This window comes from Dioscorea cayenensis, chromosome 11 (assembly GCF_009730915.1).
Source record: "Dioscorea cayenensis subsp. rotundata cultivar TDr96_F1 chromosome 11, TDr96_F1_v2_PseudoChromosome.rev07_lg8_w22 25.fasta, whole genome shotgun sequence".
Classification (NCBI taxonomy): domain Eukaryota; kingdom Viridiplantae; phylum Streptophyta; class Magnoliopsida; order Dioscoreales; family Dioscoreaceae; genus Dioscorea; species Dioscorea cayenensis.
Genome location: NC_052481.1, coordinates 14,206,206 through 14,229,979, shown reverse-complemented (window position 1 = coordinate 14,229,979; position 23,774 = coordinate 14,206,206). Strand labels below are relative to the sequence as shown.

Sequence of the window (23,774 nt, the reverse complement as noted above, 5' to 3'; positions counted from 1 at the left end):
AAAGTTCCTGTTTGCTAAGGAGTCCCGTGCTATCACCGCGACCGTTCACTGATCCACTCAAGATGGCGTGAAGGTATCTGTAACTAGGTCTAGAAAGACACGTGGCCTTGGACACTCCTGGCTCGTATCACCCCCGTCCACATAGTATTCGGTAAGCCTTCTGGGGGTTAAGTTTCCACAATAGTCAGTCGGCATCTCATCATACTCTTCTGTTCTAATGAACTCCTCATCATACATCTTATAACCCAAGTCTAACAGAAAACTGTGTGAGGCTCATGTTATGATGTTGCCCAAAAGCTCTGAACTGAATGGTACTGACATTATCAAAATCAGCGTACGAGCTGTCAAACTCAAACGAAGCGAGCACCTCCAATGTGAGTGGGCGAATGGCGGGATCATGAATACTCCAAAGCTTACACCAACCACCCACCGATAATAATTCCTCAACCTCATCAGCCATGTCATCTGCTAATTGCACCTCCCTCATTGAGCTCACATCAAGGATACTTGTTTGACCAAATATAAGCTTCACTAGTCGCTCAAATCGCTTTTTATGTTCAGGAAGTGTGAATTCTATGCTTTCTGGTTCAGGAGTAGGCTCCCTAGAACGCTTACCCACTGCCTTCTTTGATATGGGGGCCATACTTGCATGTTTTGGAAAAGAGCTTAATTAGTTTTGGCCAAAATAAAATTCTGCAGGAATTCACACGGTCGTGTGGAAAATCCACACGTCCCTGTGGATTCACGGGGCGTGAAAAACCGCACGACCCTTTTGCCAAAAGCTATGAATGCGTCTCCCTCTCACTTTCAAAGCTCATGAAAACATATCAAAGATCATTTTAGCCTGGAACCGAGGCACATTTTCCAGTTTAATCGAATAAAATCAAATAGAATCAAAATAAGGGCATCCTTAAGATGAAACAGGAGTTTTACCGATGAGTTGAACCGAAAAATCTCTGAAATCGGCGAGAAACTCAAGTTATCGACGAAAAATCACCGCTAGAAGGTCGGGAGAAGTGTTGGGGAATGTTCTCTACTCAATTGGAACTGTGCTAAGGAGAGAGGCTTATAACGAGAGCCGCAGCTTTATGACGCCTGCACATCCACACGAGCGTGCCAAAGGTACGCACGCCCATGTGCCTTTGCATGAGAGACTCGCAGGGGTGGACGCCCACCCCTGTGCGCTCTCGGGAAAACATTCACCCACTCTGAATGCAACCGCACGGGCGTGTGGAAATTACCCACGCCCATGCGCTCGAAACACAGGGGCAGCCGCACGCCCCCGTGCGCTCTCTGTCAAACAGAGAGAAATCACTAAGTGTTTCACACGCCCATGCGGAAATTCTGCACGGCTGTGGACAATCACAGGCCCAACTCACAGGGGCATTCACACGCCCCTGTGCGCTCTCGGGATGGAGAATGGATCATCTGCAGAAATTCGCACGGGCGTGTGGAAAATACCCACTCCCGTGCATTGGTCATAAGGTTGCCCATAGGGACGAGTCCACGCCCCTTTTTGCTCTCGGGAAAAATTCCTAAGTTTTTGTAAAACAACGCACGCCGTGCGGTAATTCTACACGGCCGTGCGATAATCGCAAGGTCGCTCATAGGGGAGAGTCCACGCCCCTATACCTTCTCTGGATGAGCTCGTAATACAACCCCACGGGCGTGTGGAAATTCCACACGCCCGTGAGTTTTCTCTGGATGACTTGAAAAACTGTGCAGGCTCTGCAGAAATTTTCTAAACATGTTTACACATTCAGAGCCTGCTCTTTTATGCAACAATTACCAATGAAAAACAATTGAAACAAGCTCAAACGAATAAATCTTTGCCAAATCCACATGAAAACACACAATGACACAGAAATTCACCAAAATGAAAACAGCACAAGCATCTAAACATGAAGACACCAACACTTAACAAGTTATTCATGCAAAACTAAACTATGACTAGGAAAAACAGTAAACACTTGGGTTGCCTCCCAAAAAGCGCTTGTTTAACGTCACTAAGCTTGACGTACCTCGTCTTACCTCACAGGGGCTCATAGATGAAATCTTCTCTCTTACCCATGGCTTGAAAGCATGATGAGCAAAGTCTCTTGATAGTAGAGGGTGAATTGTCGGGCTTGGGACTACCTAGAAACGGTTCATCGTTCGGTTTGCGCACACCTCCAACAGTCTTGGAGTGTTTCCGGTGGCGTCTCCTTTCCCTCTTCATCTTCCAAAGCACCTTCTTCAAGATCCCCGTGGTAGACGGTACTTCTTCAGTAGAACCAAGCATCGTTACTTCTTCAATTTTCTCCTCTTGGTCAAACAAATCCTCATACGGGTCCGGATTGAACTTTTCCTGCATGTATTCATCAACAATCTCATCAGTAGTGTATAGAAAATACAAAGTATCAAGGGCACATCCACATCCTCATCGACGTCTAGCACTACAAAGTCAACCGGAAAAATGTACTTGTCCACCTTGACAAGCACGTCTTCAATAATGCCCCACGGATGTCGCACCATTCGGTCCGCCAATTGCAAAGTCATCCGAGTGGGCCTAGGCTTGCCTAAGCCTAGATATTGAAAGAAAGTGTATGGCATGACGTGGATGCTAGCCTCTGAGTCCGCCAATGCCATTTCTTCACCTAGATTGCCATTATTACACGTAATGATGAAGCTTCCAGGGTCTTTCTTCTTATTCGGCATGTTCTTTTGCAACATCACCGAGCAAGATGCATTTAAAATCACTGAAGCACTCTCCTCCAACTTCCTCTTGTTAGTCAACAAGTCTTTCAAGAATTTCGCATACTTAGGTATTTGAGCTAATGCCTCAACAAAAGGAATATTGATGTGGACTTGCTTGAACAAACTCAGGAACTTCTTGTACTGTTCATCCACTTGGTCATTCTTCAATCTAGAGGGATAAGGGATTCTCGGCTTGAAAGATGGAATTGCCACCTCCTTCTCTTTGCTTGTTCCCTCTTCAACCTCTTTAACCTCGGGTGCGTGTTCTTTTGGCTTCTCACCCGGAAGCCTACCTTCAACCTCATGACCACTTCTTAAAGTGATCGCCTTCACATGCTCTCTAGGGTTGGTCTCGGTATTGCTTGGCAAGCTTCCATGTGGCCTTTCCGAGAGAGAATTCGCAATCTGCCCCACCTGATTTTCAAGGTTATGCAAAGAGGCGGTGTGATTATGAAAAGTAGCCTTAACTGATTCAAACCTTGTATTTGAAGATTGCACAAATCTAGTCAAGGTCTTCTCCAAATCATTCATTCGGGTTTCTAAACCTGAAACTCTGTTTTTCACGTTCGGGGCTTGTTGTTGGTTGCCCCATGGCCTTTTGTGGACCTTGGTTGCTCCATGAGAAATTGGGATGATTCTTCCAACATGGATTGTAGGTATTGCTATATGGGTTTGCTTGAGTCCTCATGCCATACCCTACAAAATCAACGTTCCCAACCGAAGATGCATCACCAATAGAAATCAGGCAATCAGAGGGAGCATGTCCTCCACCACACCCGGTGCAAGTACTCACGGCCGCCACTCGTGCCGCCAATGAAGTTACTGCATCTATCTCATGAAGACCGGCCACTTTTTTCTTCTCCCTGGCATTCCATTGGTAGATGTTTAAACCATTTCTTCAATAAGTTGACGGGCCTCATCGGGGGTCTTGCTACCTAAGGTACCTCCTGCTGCCACATCCAAGAGTTGTCTTGTACTCGGATTCAACCCGTTGTAAAAAGTTTGAACAATCATCCACTCCGGGAATCCGTGTTGTGAGCACTTTCTCAGGAGCTCCTTTAACCTTTCTCATGTCTCGAATAGACACTCCAATTCCGACTGTACAAAGGATGAGATCTCATTCCTAAGCTTTGTAGATTTTCTAGGTGGGAAATAACGGGCTAGAAAAGCTTCTACCATCTCCTCCCATGTAGTAATCAAGGCTATAGGTAATGAGTGTAGCCACTGCTTTACTCTCCCTTTTAGGGAAAATGGGAAGGCTCTCAACTTGATGGCATCATTCGTCACCCTGTTTATCTTGAGCATATCACACACCTCAAGAAAGTTCTCTATGTGACTGTTTGGATTCTCATCGGCCAAACCATTGAACTGTGCGGATTGCTGCAACATGTGAATGAATGCCGGCTTTAGCTCAAAATTCTGAGCTGTAATTGGGGGTTGCACAATACTCAATTGTGTGCCCAAAACTGAGGGTCTAGCATAATCAGAGAGTGTCCTCTACTGCTCATTCTGTTCTGCCATATTATCTGACCCTTCAACTTCCAAATCAGCTAGATTAGATTGTTCTTCCACAGGTCCTTTCCCTTTTATTCTAAGTGTTCTTTCAAGCTCGGGATCTCCTTCAATCAATATTGAGGGGGTCCCTCGGGTCATCAACCTGAAGCTGCACAAAGGAAAGAAAACAAATCAGAATGATGATAGAAAAGAAAGTGAGAAATAGAATGGATAAATGAATAGCTAAGAAAACAAAAGTACAAAGTATCTCTAAACGCTTATTCCCCGGCAATGGCAACAAAAACTTAACAGGGCTCCCCGCAAGTGCACGGAGTTGTCGAAGTAATAAATCCCAGGTGAGTGGGGTATTGTATCCACAGGGAAAAGGGAATAAAATACTTAATTTGCTTCTTAACTATATGAAAGATGAATAGTGATATATGTGACAAGATTCAATTCTCAAAAGTAAAACAACATGAAAGAAAGCAAAAGTAAAGGAGAAGGTAAGGTAATCAATAAAAATGGGGTACCCGGATACTGATCTGCCTAGGAAAATCGTTTCAAGTGCAAGAACTCTTTATTATGCTTCCTAACTAATACAATGGTGAGTCTGGGACATCCTTTAATGCATGGCCCCGAATCTAGGGTTAACCAAGCCTAATCCTCTACATGTCCCGGAGGAGAGGTTGAACAACCTCTCAACCTCGTACTCATAAGAAGGATTACATTAAGCTCTGGGGATTCCAAGTGATAAATCTCTTCCTAATTGAAGACCTAACCCTTGGTCCAGAAGAAAGGTCCATAACCACAATTAAGCCCTAGATGCTAAAATCACCTCAACGCTTTACTTTGTTGCACTCGCAACTAAGCCCCAGCGGAGGGTCATCCCTTAGCTCATTCGCTCTATTATGGACACAAAGAACTCGAGGAACGGAGGTAGAATCCATCACACCGGAGGGGAAAGGGGACGCTCCTGTACCTCTCGACTCACCCTCTCAACCCTCTCCAATCAAGCTTTGTCTAACTCTCATGGTGTGTCACTCACTCCCTCACAAAGGTTACCACATGAACTCTCAACCCTAGTGTCACTCGAAGGGAGTATTAAAACAATCAAAGATTCACGATTGGAACTCACAATAACATCAATTAATTAAAAGCATAATAAAAAGATTCAATGAAACTAATACATCCTAGGGTTCACAAATACCCAAATACCCACTAGGGGTTTAGCTCTCCATGGAGACAATACAAACGATAATGAAATAAATGTAAAAGAAAACAATCCATAGGAAAACCCCCTTGATAGTCCTGGCGATGGTTTTGTGGAGAATCCTCTACTCGTCACAAGATCCCCTTGTCCGGTATAAGATACGCCTCGCCGAATCAATCCGACGGAGGCTCCCTTACCAACCTTCTTCCAAAGAGATGATGATGTCAGAGCTGTAGAACCTCTTTAAATCCCTAGCCAATACCTCTCAAAACCCTAGCCGCAGCCATCTCTCAAGGTGGGGAAAAGATGGAGAAAAGAATGTTGAAATCGGGGCTGAAATCGGCCTTAAATAGTGTTAGAATCGGGATTCCACACACCTCAGTGGATATTCCACATGGGCCTGTGGAATTTCCACATGTCCGTGTGGCTCTTCTGTTTTGCTCCTTCTTCGGCCGGCTGTGAACAGTACCTGCTACAGTGATTTTCTACAATACCCTGCTATAATAACGGCCTGGAATACTCCCGAATCCATGCCTTCATTGAGGTAACGTAAACGGGCACACTTTCACATCATAGATCGTCTTGGTTCTTCAATAAACGGTCACGTTGGTGGAGATCTTGCTAGATATGCACAAGCTGGAATACTAGGATGTAACTACCTTCGTGCCCCTCTGAATCATTGCCTTAGCTTGAATACAAGGAGGTTGGCACACATTCTAGCATTCTAAACCCGGCTCATGTCTCCGCATTTGAGGCTTCTCAAGATCTTCTCCAAATAATGCGTAAAACGATCTACAATGGCTTCTTTCACAAATAATCGGCCTCACAACCCAACCTGCATAAAAGTACATAAATACACCCGTATTAGCGTTAAAACCTGACAAAAGTAATGCTCATCATAAGGAAATAACGCTTCGCATTCTTATCGCACAAGCACTTATCAAAATGCTTGAACTAACCTTGTTGTTTGTACGTAATAATCTTAGGGATCAGACCTCATCCCAAGGATAGGGATCAATTGAAACCTCATTCCAAGTAACTTGGAATGAGTCACTAATGAGGAAAAGCTCATAAAGGATCTTAGATTATGACCTCTTGTGCTAGCTCTTTTCTATATTTCAAACTAAATTACCAAAAATTACCTTATCTTAAAGGAAGAAAGGATTTTTGTATTAACAAATTATAAAACAACTACTTAGAGTTTCATATTGATGATGCATAAAATATCTAAGGTTGAATTTTTGGATATTACAGCTAGTGAAAAAAGGAAAAAGATAAATTTTCTATATTATTTGCAATGCTGGGTATCTACTTATGATATTGATGTCTAAGGTAGCATTAAAAGTAAAACCAAGAAGTGAATCAGCTCTAAAACATCATGTGTTTGTAATGACTTGGAAACTCCAAAGTAAAACTTTTCGCTATTTTGACTCCCTTTTAAATTTAACAAAGTGAAATGTCTATCAAATTTAAATCTGAACAAATTAAAACCCTATTTTTAATTATCTCTTTATAAAAAAATGTATTAATATATTAATATTCTATATAACAAATAATCAATAAAAGTATATAAACTTAAAGGTGGAAAACACAACTAGCTAGAAATAGGAAAACTGATGAGTGTATTTTATATAGATTTTTAAATGTCATATTGCATGAATTACTTGTCCTTTTGCATTCTTTTATTATAAATCATTCTACTTGGGGTATATTTGTTAAATCATGCTAATAATCAGGTCTTGGATTGGAAAAAAACAAATAGAGATGAATTCTGGCGTGAAATAGAGTTGGAATGAAGTTTCAGGACAAACACGGTGGGAAGCATACCTATGCTTACGACGGTGCATATTTCAGGACTTAGAGAAATTCAGTCCAACTCAGGAAGCACACCCGTGCTTGGAAGCACGGTCAGAAAGCACAGGCGTCCTTACACCTGTGCACTTCACTGGAACTTAAACAAACTGAAGAGCATGGTTTCACTGCTCCTAGCACCATCATGCTTTTGAAGCACGAGAAAGAAACATGGGCGTGCTTATGCCTGTGCACTTTACTAGGATTTTCATAGAAAAAATAGCACTGTTCTAGGGCTCCTAGCATTAGCGTGCTCTTCAAGCACGTGCATGCTTACGCCCATGCACTTTTCAGGATGGGCTACAGTCAAACAAAGAACAAGTTCCAAGACAAGCCGAGGAAAGCACGATCAAGAACACGGTCATGCTTGCATTAGGAATGTGTTTTTAAGCCCTAATTTTAGGTTTTGGGGGAATCTTCTTCCTTTTCTATGGAGACAAGGGCTAGGCAGAGCTTGGCACCATTCAGGGCTAGATCTGAGTGGAGAGATCATTATAGGAATAAAGGAATGCCAGCAAGATCGCCATAAATCGTTCTCTAACGAGGATTGTAAAGAAAGATGAGAGTTTTATGGATAGAATTTCTTTCGCTTGTTGATTTTCTTTGATGCATTGTAGAACCATTAAGGGCTTACCCAGATTATAAATCTTGACTTGTGATGTCTTGACTTAGTTGCTTTAATTATTAGGTTTCCTCGTGGTCTCCCTTTTGTTTATCTTGGTGGTGCATCTTTGTATTGATTGCCTTGACGTTTGTATGTTGCAAAACTCGACATAGGAATTGCCTCTAGTTGCATGAACATTGATTTAGTATACATGTTCCCCATAGTTGTAATTGCAGTCAAGAAGCATTTTAACCTTAGTTGTTTCTCCGTTGTCTAGATGGTGATTAAATGGCCCATTTAGCTAGGGCACACATTAGGGAAGGGGTTGAGTCCTCTCCGAGCCTTGAGTGAGGTCATATGTTATCAAACCCTCCATAGGTGGCCACCATGGTCCAAGGAGATGTATATTTAATCATTGCCTGGTCAACACATTTGTCGAGGTGATTAATCCGGGGCACTGTCCTTTTCTCTTTTGTCTTTTCAACCCAAACCCTGTCTCTCTTTCCTTTCTCTTTCCACATTTCTTTAATTGCTTGAAACAAGTTTCCATCCAATCTCTTGAGTAAGTAGATATTAGAAATAGAGCACATATCGAGAGCTATACTAACCCCTGAGGATTTGACTACCCGACCCATTCAAGTACACTTTACTACTTGTACAACTTATGCACTTGCGGTTACACAAAGGATGTATCAAGTACAATAAGGAAAGGCAATGAGATATTTAACAAACCATAGAATTTGTGTTTTTTTTTCCAAATGCATGTAATGGAAAGGTAATAATCAGGGAAAAATATAAACAAAAAATCATGTAGGTTATAATGATTTAGGGTAGCCAAATTTAACAGAAAAATTCATGAGTACCAATTGAAATACAGTGCACTAAATCAACAATTTGAAGCAAACGTGCATTGAAGACCATCAACAATGATAAAAAAAAAAAAGGAAAGAAAACCCAACATCCTACAACAAACATCACAGCTAGGAAAATAATAGAGAATCATGTAAGATGCAATTGTGCCATTGTGCCTCCTAATTGCCTCATTTTATTCATATGCCATTACAAATCAACCAATAAACTTGCTAGTTAATAGAAATCCTCCAGCCCCACATCTCATGATGTGTGGTTTACTCTTGGCCTTTTCTACATGTTCATGTTGTACCAACTTTAACTCCTTGGTTATAGTTTTCCTCCTTAAGTCATCCTTTTTTTCCTACTTGACTTTCTAAGTTTATTCCAAGTTGAACAATTTTAGTGGCTCATATTATCTATTGTTTTTCCTTCTTTGTTGTGTCGGTGTATGTTGATATTAGAAGTAAAAGACCTCCATGAAGATGAAAGTGCTATGGCTTAATATTTGATTCAAGATGCAGTTTTCTCATGAGCTTATCGCATATTAGAGAGCAAGAACAGGCTGTAAAAAAACAATCAAAAACATGAATGTTATTATCTGAAGAAGAAAAATAGAGGGGAAACATGCATTCACTTCATTAGTCTTTACAATAATAGTAAACAAAGGCTTAAATAACTTTTGTTGATGACTCATGAGACATGTCTTAGTCTTAGTAAAGATCTCCACTCAACCGTTTAACAACCATTGCCTCAAACTAACATTCATGAGACATGTCACAGCCGTTCATTCTTTAAATCTCTTTACACTAGCCATTTCCTTCTTACAAATAACCAACTTAACTAAAATTTGAAACTTATAAAAACAACACATAAACAAACACACTGAACATATAAACTAAAAAAACACACTGAACAGACACACTGAACAACTGCAGCTGCTTTCAATCAATGACCAACATTCTCCCTCTTAAGTGAAGGCTATATACACCAAGATCTTCTCTAAATGTGTAGTGCTTCTAATCATCTAGACATTTTGTAAACATATTTGCAATTTGATCTTCTGATCTACAAAATTCAAGCTCCACTTCTTTGTTTCTTTGACATCCAAGTTACAACACCTGATCCTAGATTAAACATTACTCTTGATGTGGATTTCCTATCTTCAAGATTACCTCCCTAATCACTGTTTGAATAGCCATTTATACTACAATTCATACTACTAGAATACTAAATTCCATAATCACAGGTACTAGATAAATACCTCAAGATATGCTTTGCTGCTCCAAGCTGTATTCTTGTTGGCCTATTCATGAATCTAGATTAGAAGATTCAGATTATGGAATGTCTCACAAGAAGCCTCTCCTTATCTTTCCATGATTTTCTAGAATGAAATGGTAGCCTACACATCTTACCATAAATACATGCCTCACAAGAACCAAACTTTCTGAATTTTGGAAGACCAATTACCATGTTACACAGATTCAAAATTTTTAAATTCTGATAATGCATCTAGCCATATCTTCTATGCCACAACAAAGCTATATCTCCAACACCAATGACTGAATTATCTTGGCCACCTAATAAGAATTCCATAGGGAATAAGTTCATCTAAAACTTTAATTCAGTCAATTCAATGTGTTAGTCAAGAAGATTTTCCTGCATAAAGGGTCAGAACATTAAGAGACATTATGAGAGTTGCTTCATTTCTCTTTCAGTGACTGATACTAATTGTTTTGAAGAAGCACAGAAACATCAGGTGTGGAAAGATGCAATGTGTGAGGAGATTAATTCTATTCTGAAAAATGGGACATGGAAATTATGTTCATTACCTGTTAATAAGAATGTTATTGGTGTTAAATGGATTTTTAAAACCAAGTACAAATCAACTGGAAAAGTATAAAAATATAAGGCAAGACTTGTTGCAAAGGGCTATGCACAAGAGTATGGAATTGACTATGATGATATGTTTGCACCTGTTGCAAGAATAGATATAGTTAGAATTTTGTTGCCATTGGCTGTCCTCAAAGGTTGGCAGGTGTTTCAGCTGTATGTGAAATCAGCTTTTTTGAATGGTGAACTTAATAAAGAAATATTTGTTGCATAGCCTTAGGGGTTTGAAGTTCTTGGCAAAGAGATATTAGTGTATAAATTGCATAAAGCCTTGTATGCTTGAAACAAGCTCCCAAGGCTTGGTATGGGGAGCTTAATTCTTAACTGCAATCACAAGGATTTTGTAGAAGTGTTATAAATCATACCTTATATGCAAAGAATTGGGAGAATGTTGATTTGTTTCTAGTTTGTGTGTTTGTAAATGATATAATCTACATGAGTTCATCATTAATTCTACTTGAAGAATTTAGGACTGCTATGGGACAATGTTTAAAATGAATGATCTTGGGATAATGACTTATTTCCTAGGATTGGAAATCAAGCAAGATAAAGAGGGTATTCATGTTTCTCAGAAAAAAATATATTGAATATCTTTTAAAATTATATGGAATGAAGTCTTGCAAAGCTATTGCTACATTACTCAGTCCAAGTACCAAATTGCAGTTATATGAAGGTGCAAAGTAAATTAATGCTACAGATTATAGATTACAGAAGATTAATTGGTAAGTTGTTATATGTCACTGATAAGTGCTTGTGCGATAAGAATGCTAAGTGTTCTTTCCTTATGATGAGCATTACTTTTATCGGGTTTTAACGCTAATATGTGTGTATTTATGTTACTTTCATGTAGATAGGGTTGTGAGGCAGAATATTAGAGAAAGAAGCCAATGAGGATCGTAAATGCACCATTTGGAGGAAATCTTGAGAAGGTTCAAACGCGAAGACATAAGTCGGGTTCGAAATGCGGGAATATGTGCCAACCTCCTCGTATTCAAGTTAGCACAACGATTTGGAGGGCACAAGGGCAGTCACATTCAAGCATTCCATCTTGTGCATATATAGCAAGATCTCAACCAACATATCCGTTATTCAAGAACCAAAGCGATCTACGATGTAAACGTGTGTCCGTTTATGTTACCTCGATGAAAGCATAGATTCGGGAGTGTTTTCGGGCGGTACTGTAGCAGGGCAATGTAGTAAATACTGCAGCAAAATACTGTAACAGGTACTGTTCACAGCCGGCCGAAAAGGATGAAAATAGAGAATCCACACGGGCGTGCGTTAATTCCACATGCCCGTGTGAAAAATCCACAGGGGTGTGTGGATTCCTGATTCCAGCCCTTTAAAAGCCGATTTCAGCATTCTTTTCTCCATCTTTTCCCCAACTTGAGAGAGGCTTCGGCTAGGGTTTTAAGAGGTATTGGCTAGGGATTTGGAGAGGTTCTACAGCTCTAACATCATGCTCCGTTTGGAAGAAGGTTAGTGGGAAAGCTTTCGTCGGCACTGATCCGGCGAGGTGTATCCTAGGCCAGACAAAGCGACCCTTGGATGAGTAGAGGACTCTCCACAAGACCATCGCCATGACTATCGAGGGGGTTTTCTATATACTCTTTGCTTTTACATTTGATTTCATTGATTATACTTAGCTCCATGGAGATCTAAACCCCTAGTGGGTACTTGGGTATTTGTGAACCCTAGAATGTATTCAATTCATTGAACCTCTTTATTATGCTTTCAATTAATTGATATTTTATTTGAGTTTCAATCTTGAATGCTTGATTGTATGAATACTCCCTTAGAGTGACACTAGGGTTGAGAGTTCTTGTTGGTAACCCTTGTGAGTGAGTGACACACCACGAGAGTTAGACAAAGATAGATTGGAGAAGATTGGGAGGGTGAGTCGAGAGGTAGCAGAGCGTCCCCTTTCCCCTCCGGTGTGATTTATTCTACCTCTATTTCCTCAAGTTCTTTGCGGTCATAATAGAGTGAATGGGCTAAAAGGATCACATTCCACTGGGGCTTAGTTGAGGGTGCAACGAAGTGAAGCGTTGAACTGATTTTAGCACCTAGGACTTAATTGTGGCTAAGGACCTTCTACTTGGACCAATGGGTTAGGTCTACATCTATAAAGAAGATTTATGACTTGGAATCCCTAGAACTCATTGCAATTCTATAGGAGTGCGAGGTTGAGAGGTTATTCAATTTTTCCTCCGAGACATGTATAGAGTTAGGCATGGTTGACTTTAGATTTGGGACCATTTATTTAAGGATCTCCATGACTCATTATTGCATCAGTTAGAAAGTATAATAGAGGGTTCTTTCAATTGAAATGATTGTCCTAGGTGGAACAATATCCGGGTACCCCATTTATATCGATTGCCTTAACATCTCCTTTACTTGTGCTCTCTTTCTTGTTCTTTTACTTTTATTATTTCACATTTTGTCACACATATCACTATTTATCTTTCACTTAGTTATGAAACAATTTAAGTGTTTTTATTCCCTACTCCTTATGGATACAATGCCCCTCTCAACTGAGATTTTATTACATCGACAAACCCTTACACTTATGGGACATACGCAAAGGGCGTTGTCAAGTTTTTGGCACCGTTACCGGGGAGTAGCCATTTAGAGATACTTTGCACTTTGTTTTCTTAACTATTCATTCATTCTAGTTCATTTCTTCTTATTCTATTATCGTTATGATTTTTTTTTCTTTATTTTCGGTGCAACTCCAGGTTATAACCCGAGGGAACCCCTCAATATTGATTGAAGGAGATCCCGAGCTTGAACGTACACTTAGAAGAAAAGGGAAAGAACCTATGTAAGAACCGTCTAATCTAGCTTATTTGAAAGTAGAAGAATCTGAAAACATGGCAGAACAGAATGAGCAACTCCGGACATTATCCGATTATACCAGACCTTCTGTATTGGGGACACAATCGAGTATTGTACGTCCCCTAATTACAGCTCAAAACTTTAAGCTAAAACCGGCATTCATCCACATGTTGCAGCAATACGTATAGTTCAATGATTTGGCCGATGAGGATCCAAACAGTCATATAGAGAACTTTCTCGAGATGTGCGATATGCTTAAGATAAACGGAGTGATCGATGATGCCATCAAGTTGAGAGCCTTCCTATTTTCCTTAAAGGGGAGAGCAAAGCAATGGCTACACTCATTACCTAGAGCATCAATTACCACATGGGAGTAGATGGTAGAAGCTTTTCTGGCCCGTTATTTCCCTCCAAGAAAATCTACAAAGCTTAGGAATGAGATCTCATCCTTTGTACAGTCGGAATTGGAGTCTCTATTTGAGACGTGGGAAACGTTTAAGGAGCTCCTGAGAAAGTGCCCGCAATACGGATTCCCTGAGTGGATGATTGTTCAGACCTTTTACAATGGGTTAAATCCGAGTACAAGGAAACTCTTGGATGCGGTAGTAGGAGGTACCTTAGGTAGCAAGACCCCCGGTGAGGCCCGTCAACTAATTGAAGAAATGGGGTTAAATAGCTACCAATGGAATGCTAGGGAGAAGAAAAAGGTGGCCTGGCTCTATGAGATAGATGCAGTAACTTCATTGGCAGCTCAAGTAGAATCATTGAGTAAGAAGTTAGATCTTCTAACTTCGAATAGAGTGGCGGCTAAGACTACTTACACCGGGTATGGTGGAGGACATGCTCCCTCACATTGCCCGATCTCTATTGGTGATGTATCTTCGGTTGAGAATGTTGATTTTGTGTGAGGCAGATTGCGAAGTCTCTATCGGAAAGGCTATAAGGAAACTTGCCGAGTAATACCGAGACCAATCCTAGAGAGCATGTGAAGATGATCACTTTAAGAAGTGGTCGTGAGGTTGAAGGTAGGCTTCCGAGTGAGAGGCCTAATGAACACGCACCCGAGGTTATAGAGGTTGAGGAGGGAGCAAGCAAAGAGAAGTAGGTGGCACCCCCATCTTTCAAGCCAAGAATCCCTTATCCCTCTAGATTGAAGAATAACAAAGAGGATGAAGAGTATAAGAAGTTCCTGAGTTTGTTCAAGCAACTCCACATCAATATTCCTTTTGTTGAGGCATTGGCCAAATGTCTAAGTATGTAAAATTCTTGAAGGACTTGTTAACTAATAAGAGGAAGTTGGAGGAGAGTGCTTCAGTGATTTTAGATGCGTTTTGCTCGGCGGTGTTGCAAAAGAACATGCCAAACAAGAAGAAAGACCCGGGAAGCTTCATCATTCCATGTAATATTGGTAATTTGGCTGAAGAAATGGCATTGGCGGACTCAGGGGCCAGTATCAACGTCATGCCATACACCTTCTTTCAGAAGCTAGGCTTGGGCAAGCCTAGACCCACTCAAATGACTTTGTAATTGGCGAATCGAACGGTGAGACATCCTAGGGGTATCATCAAAGATGTGCTTGTCAAGGTTGACTAGTACATTTTTCCTGTAGATTTTATGGTGCTAGACGTCGATGAGGATGCGGATGTACCTTTGATACTTGGGAGACCGTTCTTACGGACTTCCAAGGCACTGATTGACATGGACGACAGGGAGTTAACATTGAGAGTTGGAGATAACAAGCTCACATACCGCCTTGCTGAAGCCATGCGGCATTCTCTTAATTTCGATGATAATTTGTATTTTCTAGATACTACTGATGAGATTGTTGATGAATACATACAGGAAATGTTCAATCCGGACCCGTACGAGGGTTTGTTCAACCAAGAGGTAGAAAATGAAGAAGTTATGATGCTTGGTTCCACTGAAGAAGTACCATCTACTCCAGGGATCTTGAAGAAGGTGCTCCAAAAGATGAAAAGGTGAGGAGACGCCACCGAAAACGCTCCAAGGCTGTTGGAGACGCCCGTGAACCGAACAAATTGGATGCACCATTGCTAGGTGGTCCCAAGCCCGATAACTCCCCCTCTACCTTTAATAGACTTTGTTCATCATGCTTTTAAGCTATGGGTAAGAGGGCAACCTTCATCTATGAACCCCCGTGAGGTAAGACGAGGTACGTTAACCTTAGTGATGTAAAACAAGCGCTTCTTGGGAAGTAACCCAAATGTTTACTGTTTTCTTAGTTAGTAGTTTAGTGTTTGCACGAATAAAGTGTTGAGTGTTGGTGTCTTTATTTTTAGATGCTTTTGCTATGATTTTATTGTGGGTTTTAATTTCATCGTGTGTTTTTATGTGGATTTCACGAAGTTTTGGTAGTTTGAGCTATCTCACATGTTTTTCACTGGTATAGTTTGCATAATAGGGCAGGCTCTGAGTGTGTAAACATATTCAGGAATTTTTTGCAGAGTCTGCAGAGTTTTTAGGCATCCAGGAAAAATGCACGGCATGTGGAATTTCCACACTCCCGTGGATATGTATTGCGAGCTCATCCAGAGAAGGCACAGGACCATGGACTCGCCCCTATGAGCGACCTCCTGACTTTCGCACGCCGATGGGTAATTTTCGCACGGGCGTGTATTTTCCAACATACACTTGGCAACTTATCCCGAGAGCACACAGGGGCGTGGACTCGCCCCTGTGGGTGAACTTGTGAAAAACGCACGGGCGTGGGTAATTTCCGCACGCCTATGCGAAACTCTGCAAAAGAGCTCTCTCCATCCCGAGAAGGCACAGGGGCGTGCGCTTGCCCCTGTGAGTTGGGCCTGTGAATGTCCACTCCCGTGCGGAATTTCTCCACGGGTGTGCGGAAAACTTAGCGATTTTTCTCGCTTGGACAAAGAAGGCACAAGGGCGTGTGGCTGCCCCTGTGAGTCGGGCGCACGGGCGTGGGTATTTTCCGCACGCCCATGTAGATGCGTTCAAAGAGCTTGAGTATTTTTCTGAAAGCACACAGGGGCGTGCGTCTGCACCTGTGAGTCCCTCATGTGGAGGCGTACGGGTGTGGGTGATTTCTGCACGCCCGAGCGGATCTCCAGGAATCAAAAGACTGCGTTCTCTCTTGATAAATCGTTTAAACCCTATTCATCAGCAAACCTTCAATCACTTAGAAAACATTCTCCGACATTCTCCTGACCACCATTGTTGGTTTTTGAGTCGAATAATTGAGTATTTCGCTGATTTCAGGGGTCTTAGCTTCATCTCATCGGTAAACCCTTATTTTCTCTCATCACTGATTTTCTTTGATTCTATACGATTTTCTTCGATTAAACTGACTAATGTGCCTCGGTTTCTTGCTAGAATGATTATGATTTGTTTTTTATGAGCTCTAGAAGAAAGATGGAGGTGCATTTGTGGAATTTGCCACAAGGGCCGTGCAGGTTTCACGCCGTGAATACACACGGGCGCGTGGAATTTCTGCACGCCTGTGTGGATTCCTGCAATATTGAGTTATGAATGAATTTGATTGATTTCCTTCCAATACATGTAGATATGGCCCCCAGATCGAAGAAGGTAGCTGGTTAACGTCCTAGAGAGACTACTCCTAAGCCGGAAAGTATGGAATTCACACTTCCTGAGTATCGAGCTCGATTTGAGCAACTAGCGAAGCTTAAGTTTGGTCAAACATGAATCCCGGATGTAAACTCACTTAGGGAGGTGCAACAAGCACATGACATGGCTGATGAGGTCGAGGAGCTACTATCAGTGGGTAATTGGTGCAAGCTATTGATTATTCATGACCCTGCTATCCGTCTACTCACATTAGAGGTGCTCGCCTCATTCGAGTTTGACCGTTCTTATGCTCACTTTGATAGCGTCGACACCATTCAGTTCAGAGCTTTTAGGCAGCATCATAGTATGAGCGTCACGCAGTTCTCCATTAGGCTTGGTTTATATGATGAGGAGTACACTGAGACGGAGGAGTATGAGGATCTCCCAATTGACATGACGGGAGGCTTATCCCCTCAAGAGGCGTATAAAATACTATGTGGTAAGGGGCGGTATGAATTAGGAGTGTCAAAGGCCTCATGCCTTTCTCGACCTATTTATAGATATCTCCACGCCATCCGAAGTAGGTCAGTGAACGGTTGAGGCGATAGCACGGGAGTCCTAAACAAGCAGGAACTTTTATATTTATACTCCATGATACGGAACGAGCTAGATCATTTGGGACACATTTTAGCGAAGTATCTGAAGCATCAAGGACAGTATCCCAGGCTGGGTGTCATTTTCTCGAGCACATACATTACTAGACTCATCTTAGGGATGGGTCTACGAGACACAATAAGAGGGGCCGAGAAGACGATAATACCAGCACCCCTCGGGTTAAAGACGATGAGATTGACGGGTATGGTCCACAGGGTTCGGACGGGAGTTTATGTTTTGGTTCTACCAGCTCTAGAGATAGCTGAGGATGAGGGTGATGATGCCAAGGTTTCTTAGGCTGCTCCTGAGCCTCATCCAGCACCGATGGAGACCGAGGCACCTCCGGTGGCAGAGGACCCACCCCCAGTACACATGTTTTCACCATCTCGAGCCCATGATCACTTTGAGAGGCTTGAGAGCGCTATGGGGGTGATACAGACAGAGGTCACTGAGGTCCGAGCAGAGATTGCTGAGATTCGGGCTGCGCAGGCCGCACAATATAGAGAGTTCATGGCACGTTTCGACACGTTACAGTAGATTTTAGAGCGAGACGTCGCCTCATCATTTGTCTTGCGGCCGAGGACTCCTCAGGCCCCTCTGGCATCACCACCTCCACCAGCACCCTTCGATCTAGCACCCGCAGCAGCAAAGGAGCCAAAGCGCAGCACCGACACTTGATTTATTTTCTTTCGTCTTATTACTTCTGCATTTTTATTCCGGACTTGTATACGCAAAGAAGACTTTCCTTCAAAGTTCATTTTCATTTTGTGTTCTCGAGTTTTATTCATTGCCTTATCTTTTGTATACTCGAGTTATTTTTGTTTTATTGAGCTTTACTAAACCCCCTCGTGTATGCGTGCAAATAGTCTTGTCATCATGGGAATTGAGACTTTGTCATGGGCATGGCCAATGGTGCTTCGGCACTTGGCCGTGTGTGCTTCACAACCCGTTGGAACATCACTTCCAAGGATTTAGCTCCATCAAATGTAACACTAGGAGTCAGGGGTGTATTGTTTTGATTGCTTCTCCCACATTTGTTCTTGATTGATATACATTATGAGTGAGCTTGCATGTATACATTGGGGACAATGTACAACTTAAGTGTTGGGGGGAATTTCATAGTGCACACATATCTTTTATATTAATTTTAATTGATATACATGCTCACATAGCCAATGCCAATTCACCTTAGTTGCAATGATTGTATTCTTGAGTTTAGGAGAATTTTTAACATTGAATGTCTTCATGCTCTAGTTTTTGCTTGAATTTGTAGGAATTTTTGCCCGATTGACACTTGTTGCACTACTCACTCTTTAAACTCTTTTGGAAACTCATGTTCGATGTTAAGGGGACTAGTTATTGTTGTTTATTTTGTTATTTATGAAAAAAAATGGTGAAATGAAAAGAAAGAACAAAATAGTTTTATTGTTTATTTGCGCTTGTTGGGTGAAAAAAGCTACCACCTATGAAGTATGAAGCTACTCTCAGGAGTCGGATACTAGTTATGCCCTAATGAGAGAAAGAGCTATCTCATAGGATGAGTGAAAGCTACCACTCTGGTAGAAAGAGTTACCACCTCAAAAGTGTGAAAGCCACCTTAGCGGCCGCTTTGCAAAGGGCTACCTTAGAGGATGTATGAAGCTACTACCATCTTTGAAATTTTGTTACTGTTTGTAGATAAATAAGTCCCTTGTGCTTAGAACTTTGAGGAGTATACTTTGGGTTGTTTTGAGTGAGTTCACACACTTACACTATTTCGGGTTTTTTGTCCTTTTTGATTCAAGTTTTTAGCTAGAGCATTGATTTTTCGTATTTACTGTTGAAATTTTCCTTACTTGTAGAGTGCTCACTTTATATGCTTTGGTGAACCTAAGGCCAAGCACTTCCAATATTTTCGTCATCTATGCACATAATGTTTTAATTTTTGCTTGAGGACAAGAAAAAGCTTAAGTGTGGTGGAGTTTGATAAGTGCTTCTACGATAAGAATGCGAAGTGTTCTTTCCTTATGATGAGCATTACTTTTATCGGGTTTTAACGCTAATATGTGTGTATTTATGTTACTTTCATGTAGATAGGGTTGTGAGGCCGAATATTAGAGAAAGAAGCCAATGTAGATCGTAAATGCACCATTTGGAGGAAATCTTGAGAAGGTTCAAACGCGAAGACATAAGTTGGGTTCGAAATGCAGGAATGTGTGCTAACCTCCACGTAATCAAGTTAGCACAATGATTTAGAGGGGCACAAGGGCAATCACATTCAAGCATTCCGGCTTGTGCATGTATAGCAAGATCTCCACCAACATGTATTGTTCATAGCCGGCCGAAGAAGGATGATAACAAAGAATCCACACGGGCGTGCGTTAATTTTACACGCTCGTGTGAAAAATCCAGAGGGGCGCCCACAGGGGCGTGTGGATTCTCGATTCCAGCCCATTAAAAGCCGATTTCAGCATTCTTTTCTCCATCTTTTCCCCAACTTGAGAGAGGGCTTCGGCTAGGGTTTTGAGAGGCATTGGCTAGGGATTTGGAGAGGTTCTACGGCTCTCACATCGCGCTCCGTTTGGAAGAAGGTTAGTGGGAAAGCTTTCGTCGGCACCGTGCTTGCGAGGTGTATCCTAGGCCAGACAAATGGACCCTTGGACGAGTAGAGGACTCTCCACAAGACCATCGCCACGACTATCGAGGGGGTTTTCTATGTATTTTTTGCTTTTACATTTGATTTCATTGATTGTAATTAGCTTCATGGAGAGCTAAACCTCCTATTGGGTACTTGGGTATTTGTGAACCCTAGGATGTATTCGTTTCATTGAACCTCTTTATTATGCTTTCAATTAATTGATGTTTTATTTGAGTTTCAATCTTGAATGCTTGATTGTATGAATACTCCCTTAGAGTGACCCTAGGGTTGAGAGTTCTTGTTGGTAACCCTTGTGAGTGAGTGACACACCACGAGAGTTAGACAAAGATAGATTGGAGAGGGTTGAGAGGGTGAGTCGAGAGGTAGCAAAGCATCCTCTTTCTACCTCCATTTCCTCAAGTTCTTTGCGGTCATAGTAAAGTGAATAGGCTAAAAGGATGACATTCAGCTGGGGCTTAGTTGCGGGTGCAACGGAATGAAACGTTGAAGTGATTTTAGCACCTAGGGCTTAATTGTGGCTAGGGACTTTCCACCTGGACCAAAGGTTAGGTCTACATCTAGGAAGAGGATTTATCACTTGGAATCCCTAGAACTCATTGCAATTCTATACGAGTGCGAGGTTGAGAGGTTATTCAATTTCTCCTCCGGGACATGTATAGAGTTAGGCATGGTTGACCTTAGATTTGGGACCATGTATTTAAAGATCTCCACGACTCATTATTGCATCAGTTAGAAAGTATAGTAGAAGGTTCTTGCACTTAAAACGATTGTCCTAGATAGAACAATATCCGGGTACCCTATTTATATCCATTGCCTTACCTTCTCCTTTACTTGTGCTCTCTTTCTTGTTCTTTTATTTTTGTTATTTCACATCTTGTCACGCATATCACTATTCATCTTTCACTTAGTTAAGAAAAAATTTAAGTGTTTTTATTCCCTACTCTCTGTTAATATGATACTCCACTCATCTGGGATTTTATTACTTCGATAAACCCGTTCACTTGTAAGACATACGCAAGGGGCGTTGTCAGTCACACAAACAAGGTATGATATAATGTTTGTTGTCAATATGTTATCTAGATAATAACATTCATGTTTATATTTGTTGTTTTACTGACTGTTCTTGCTCTATGATATGCAATAGAGCTAGGAGTGGTCTTCTAAAGGACATAACAACTGTATTTTGTTGTACAAGAATAACAAAGGGGATCCTATTATTGTTATAGTAACTTTTGTATTTCGCTATACAAGAATGTTAGATGTCGTTATGTAAGAGTTGTAGTTTTGCAATCTGAAAATTTGTATTTCTTTTTCTATGTACTGTAGTGTACATTTGTGCTTTAATGAATAACATTTGTGTTCATGAATTGTGTATAGGACCGAGTCATATATATCATTTTTTTCATGTATATTGTGGTTGCATGTACCTGTATTTTTTGTGCTTGCATGGACTTGTATTTTTCTTCTTAAACACTTTGCTTAGGAAAGCTCGATTTTTCCATAATATACTTTCATTTGGAAGATAATTTTATAAATTTATGTATCCAAAGTAGTTAATTTAAATCATTAAAAAACTAATTAATGCATCTTACATAATTGCCTTACTTCATATAATTTAATAAATATCAAAATTTAATTATTTTTTATAACAAAATAATGTCAAAAACTTTTAATGATGAAATAAATATTTTTTGGACTTCTTATGTAATTTTTTTTTATTTTTTTTTATGACAAAACACTTTGCTTAGGAGAGTTCATTTATTTGTATAATATACTTTCATTTGGAAAATAATTTTATAAGTTTGTGTATCATAGGTAACTAGTTTTAAATTATCATAAAACTAATTAATGCATCACACATAATTTTATTATTACATATAATTTAATAAATAACAAAAATTAATTAATTTTTAAACAAACTAATTTGAAGAACTTTCAATTTTTTTGGATGAATAACATAAAATATGATGAACATTAAGTGTAATTTTAACTTTGAATATAAATAAGAAAACCTTTAATTTCTTGTTTTGGATAATGAAATGATTGAAAACACATAGTTTTGAATTTAAATTTATTTTAAACAATTTTATAATATTTGGGGAAAAATACTTGAGATCAGACATTCAAATTAGTAGCTAAATAAAAAATTAACATGTTAATAAACATGTTAATTAATAAACCCAACCCAATAATACAGTGAGGGAACCTCATCTTCACCACAAAGTTGTGAGTTAAACTCCACTTCCGTGCAACCAAACTGTCACACCTTGACCCAAAGCCAAGCAGGTGGCAACCACCACGATATCCTAAAATAAGTGATGAACAAATTCACTACTCTAAGTTATCGCTAGGTTATTAATAACATGTGAACAATTTTTTGTGAAACAATATCAAATACAAAACATAGGGATTTTCTCAAACCATAGAGCCGACAAAGGTTTACACATGAAATAAGTTCAAGCACAGAGAATACATAAAGTTCACACGATGAAGATAAAAATATAAATTTCCAAATCACCCATGTAGGTCCCCACTACAATACCAACAAAAGTCAACCTACACTGAAAATGAACAGATATGTTGAAGAACTTGGCACAACAACATGATAAGCTAATAGGACAAGCCTAAAAAATATAAAGAGGGAGATATTATGAATAACAAAGGTACTCAATGAGTGGATATGCAAGTAACAAAATAAATAATTACATATAAACAAGGAAAATAGAAAACATATTTAAAAAAAATCCCAAATACTGAAAGGAGACAGGAACAACAAAAGAAATCATAAGCCAATTATGAGGGTTTGCCATAATTTAGCATGAACCTAGCAGCGGCCGCAGCTAAGTTCAGGCCCACCAAGGGTGCTACCTTTGGTGTTGGTCATTGAGACCACACATATGATGAATCATGACGTCTCAATTTTAGTAAAGGTACACTCACCAGTATTCTCAATTTTTTTGGCCCTCTTAAATGGGTTCAAATATACCAATCACCCATGCCGCCTCTCGATAGGTGGAACTATGAGGACCCCTACTGTAGTAGGTGGAGCTCTAGGCTCCTCGTCACTACTGAAATCATAATGCAATCACAAACAATATATATATATATATATATGAAATGATAGTTTAAAACATGAACATCAAATAATTATAAGAATTTCATATAAAATACCAAGAGAGAATGTAATAAGTGAGCCCTTGATAAGGTTGATAATGATCAACAAGACAGATTCAAATTACCATAAAGTATTCACCTGAACCAAAAAAGCATTTTAAGCATACTTGGCCAAAAAAAAAAAGTTCACATATATAGCTATATAGCTATTTTTATATATAACAAAACAGTAACAAACCATAATTTGCAAGTACGATAAAATAAAACACAATCCACTCATGAGCTTTTGCCCAGAAAAATAGAAGAAATCTTCTATTTCTCCATAGGTGTCTTGCCTTTGCTAG

At 40.3% G+C, this 23,774-nt stretch overlaps 2 non-coding genes across 2 annotated transcripts; one reads left to right on the top strand and one right to left on the bottom strand.

Moving 5' to 3' along the window:
• The first annotated feature begins 3,760 nt into the window (after positions 1-3,760).
• Positions 3,761-3,867, top strand: LOC120272759. Its single transcript, XR_005540297.1, has one exon. It is a non-coding gene; the product is annotated as a small nucleolar RNA R71 (small nucleolar RNA).
• Positions 3,868-13,900: 10,033 nt separating this feature from the next.
• Positions 13,901-14,007, bottom strand: LOC120272816. The gene has a single exon (XR_005540351.1). It is a non-coding gene; the product is annotated as a small nucleolar RNA R71 (small nucleolar RNA).
• Positions 14,008-23,774: the final 9,767 nt, after the last annotated feature.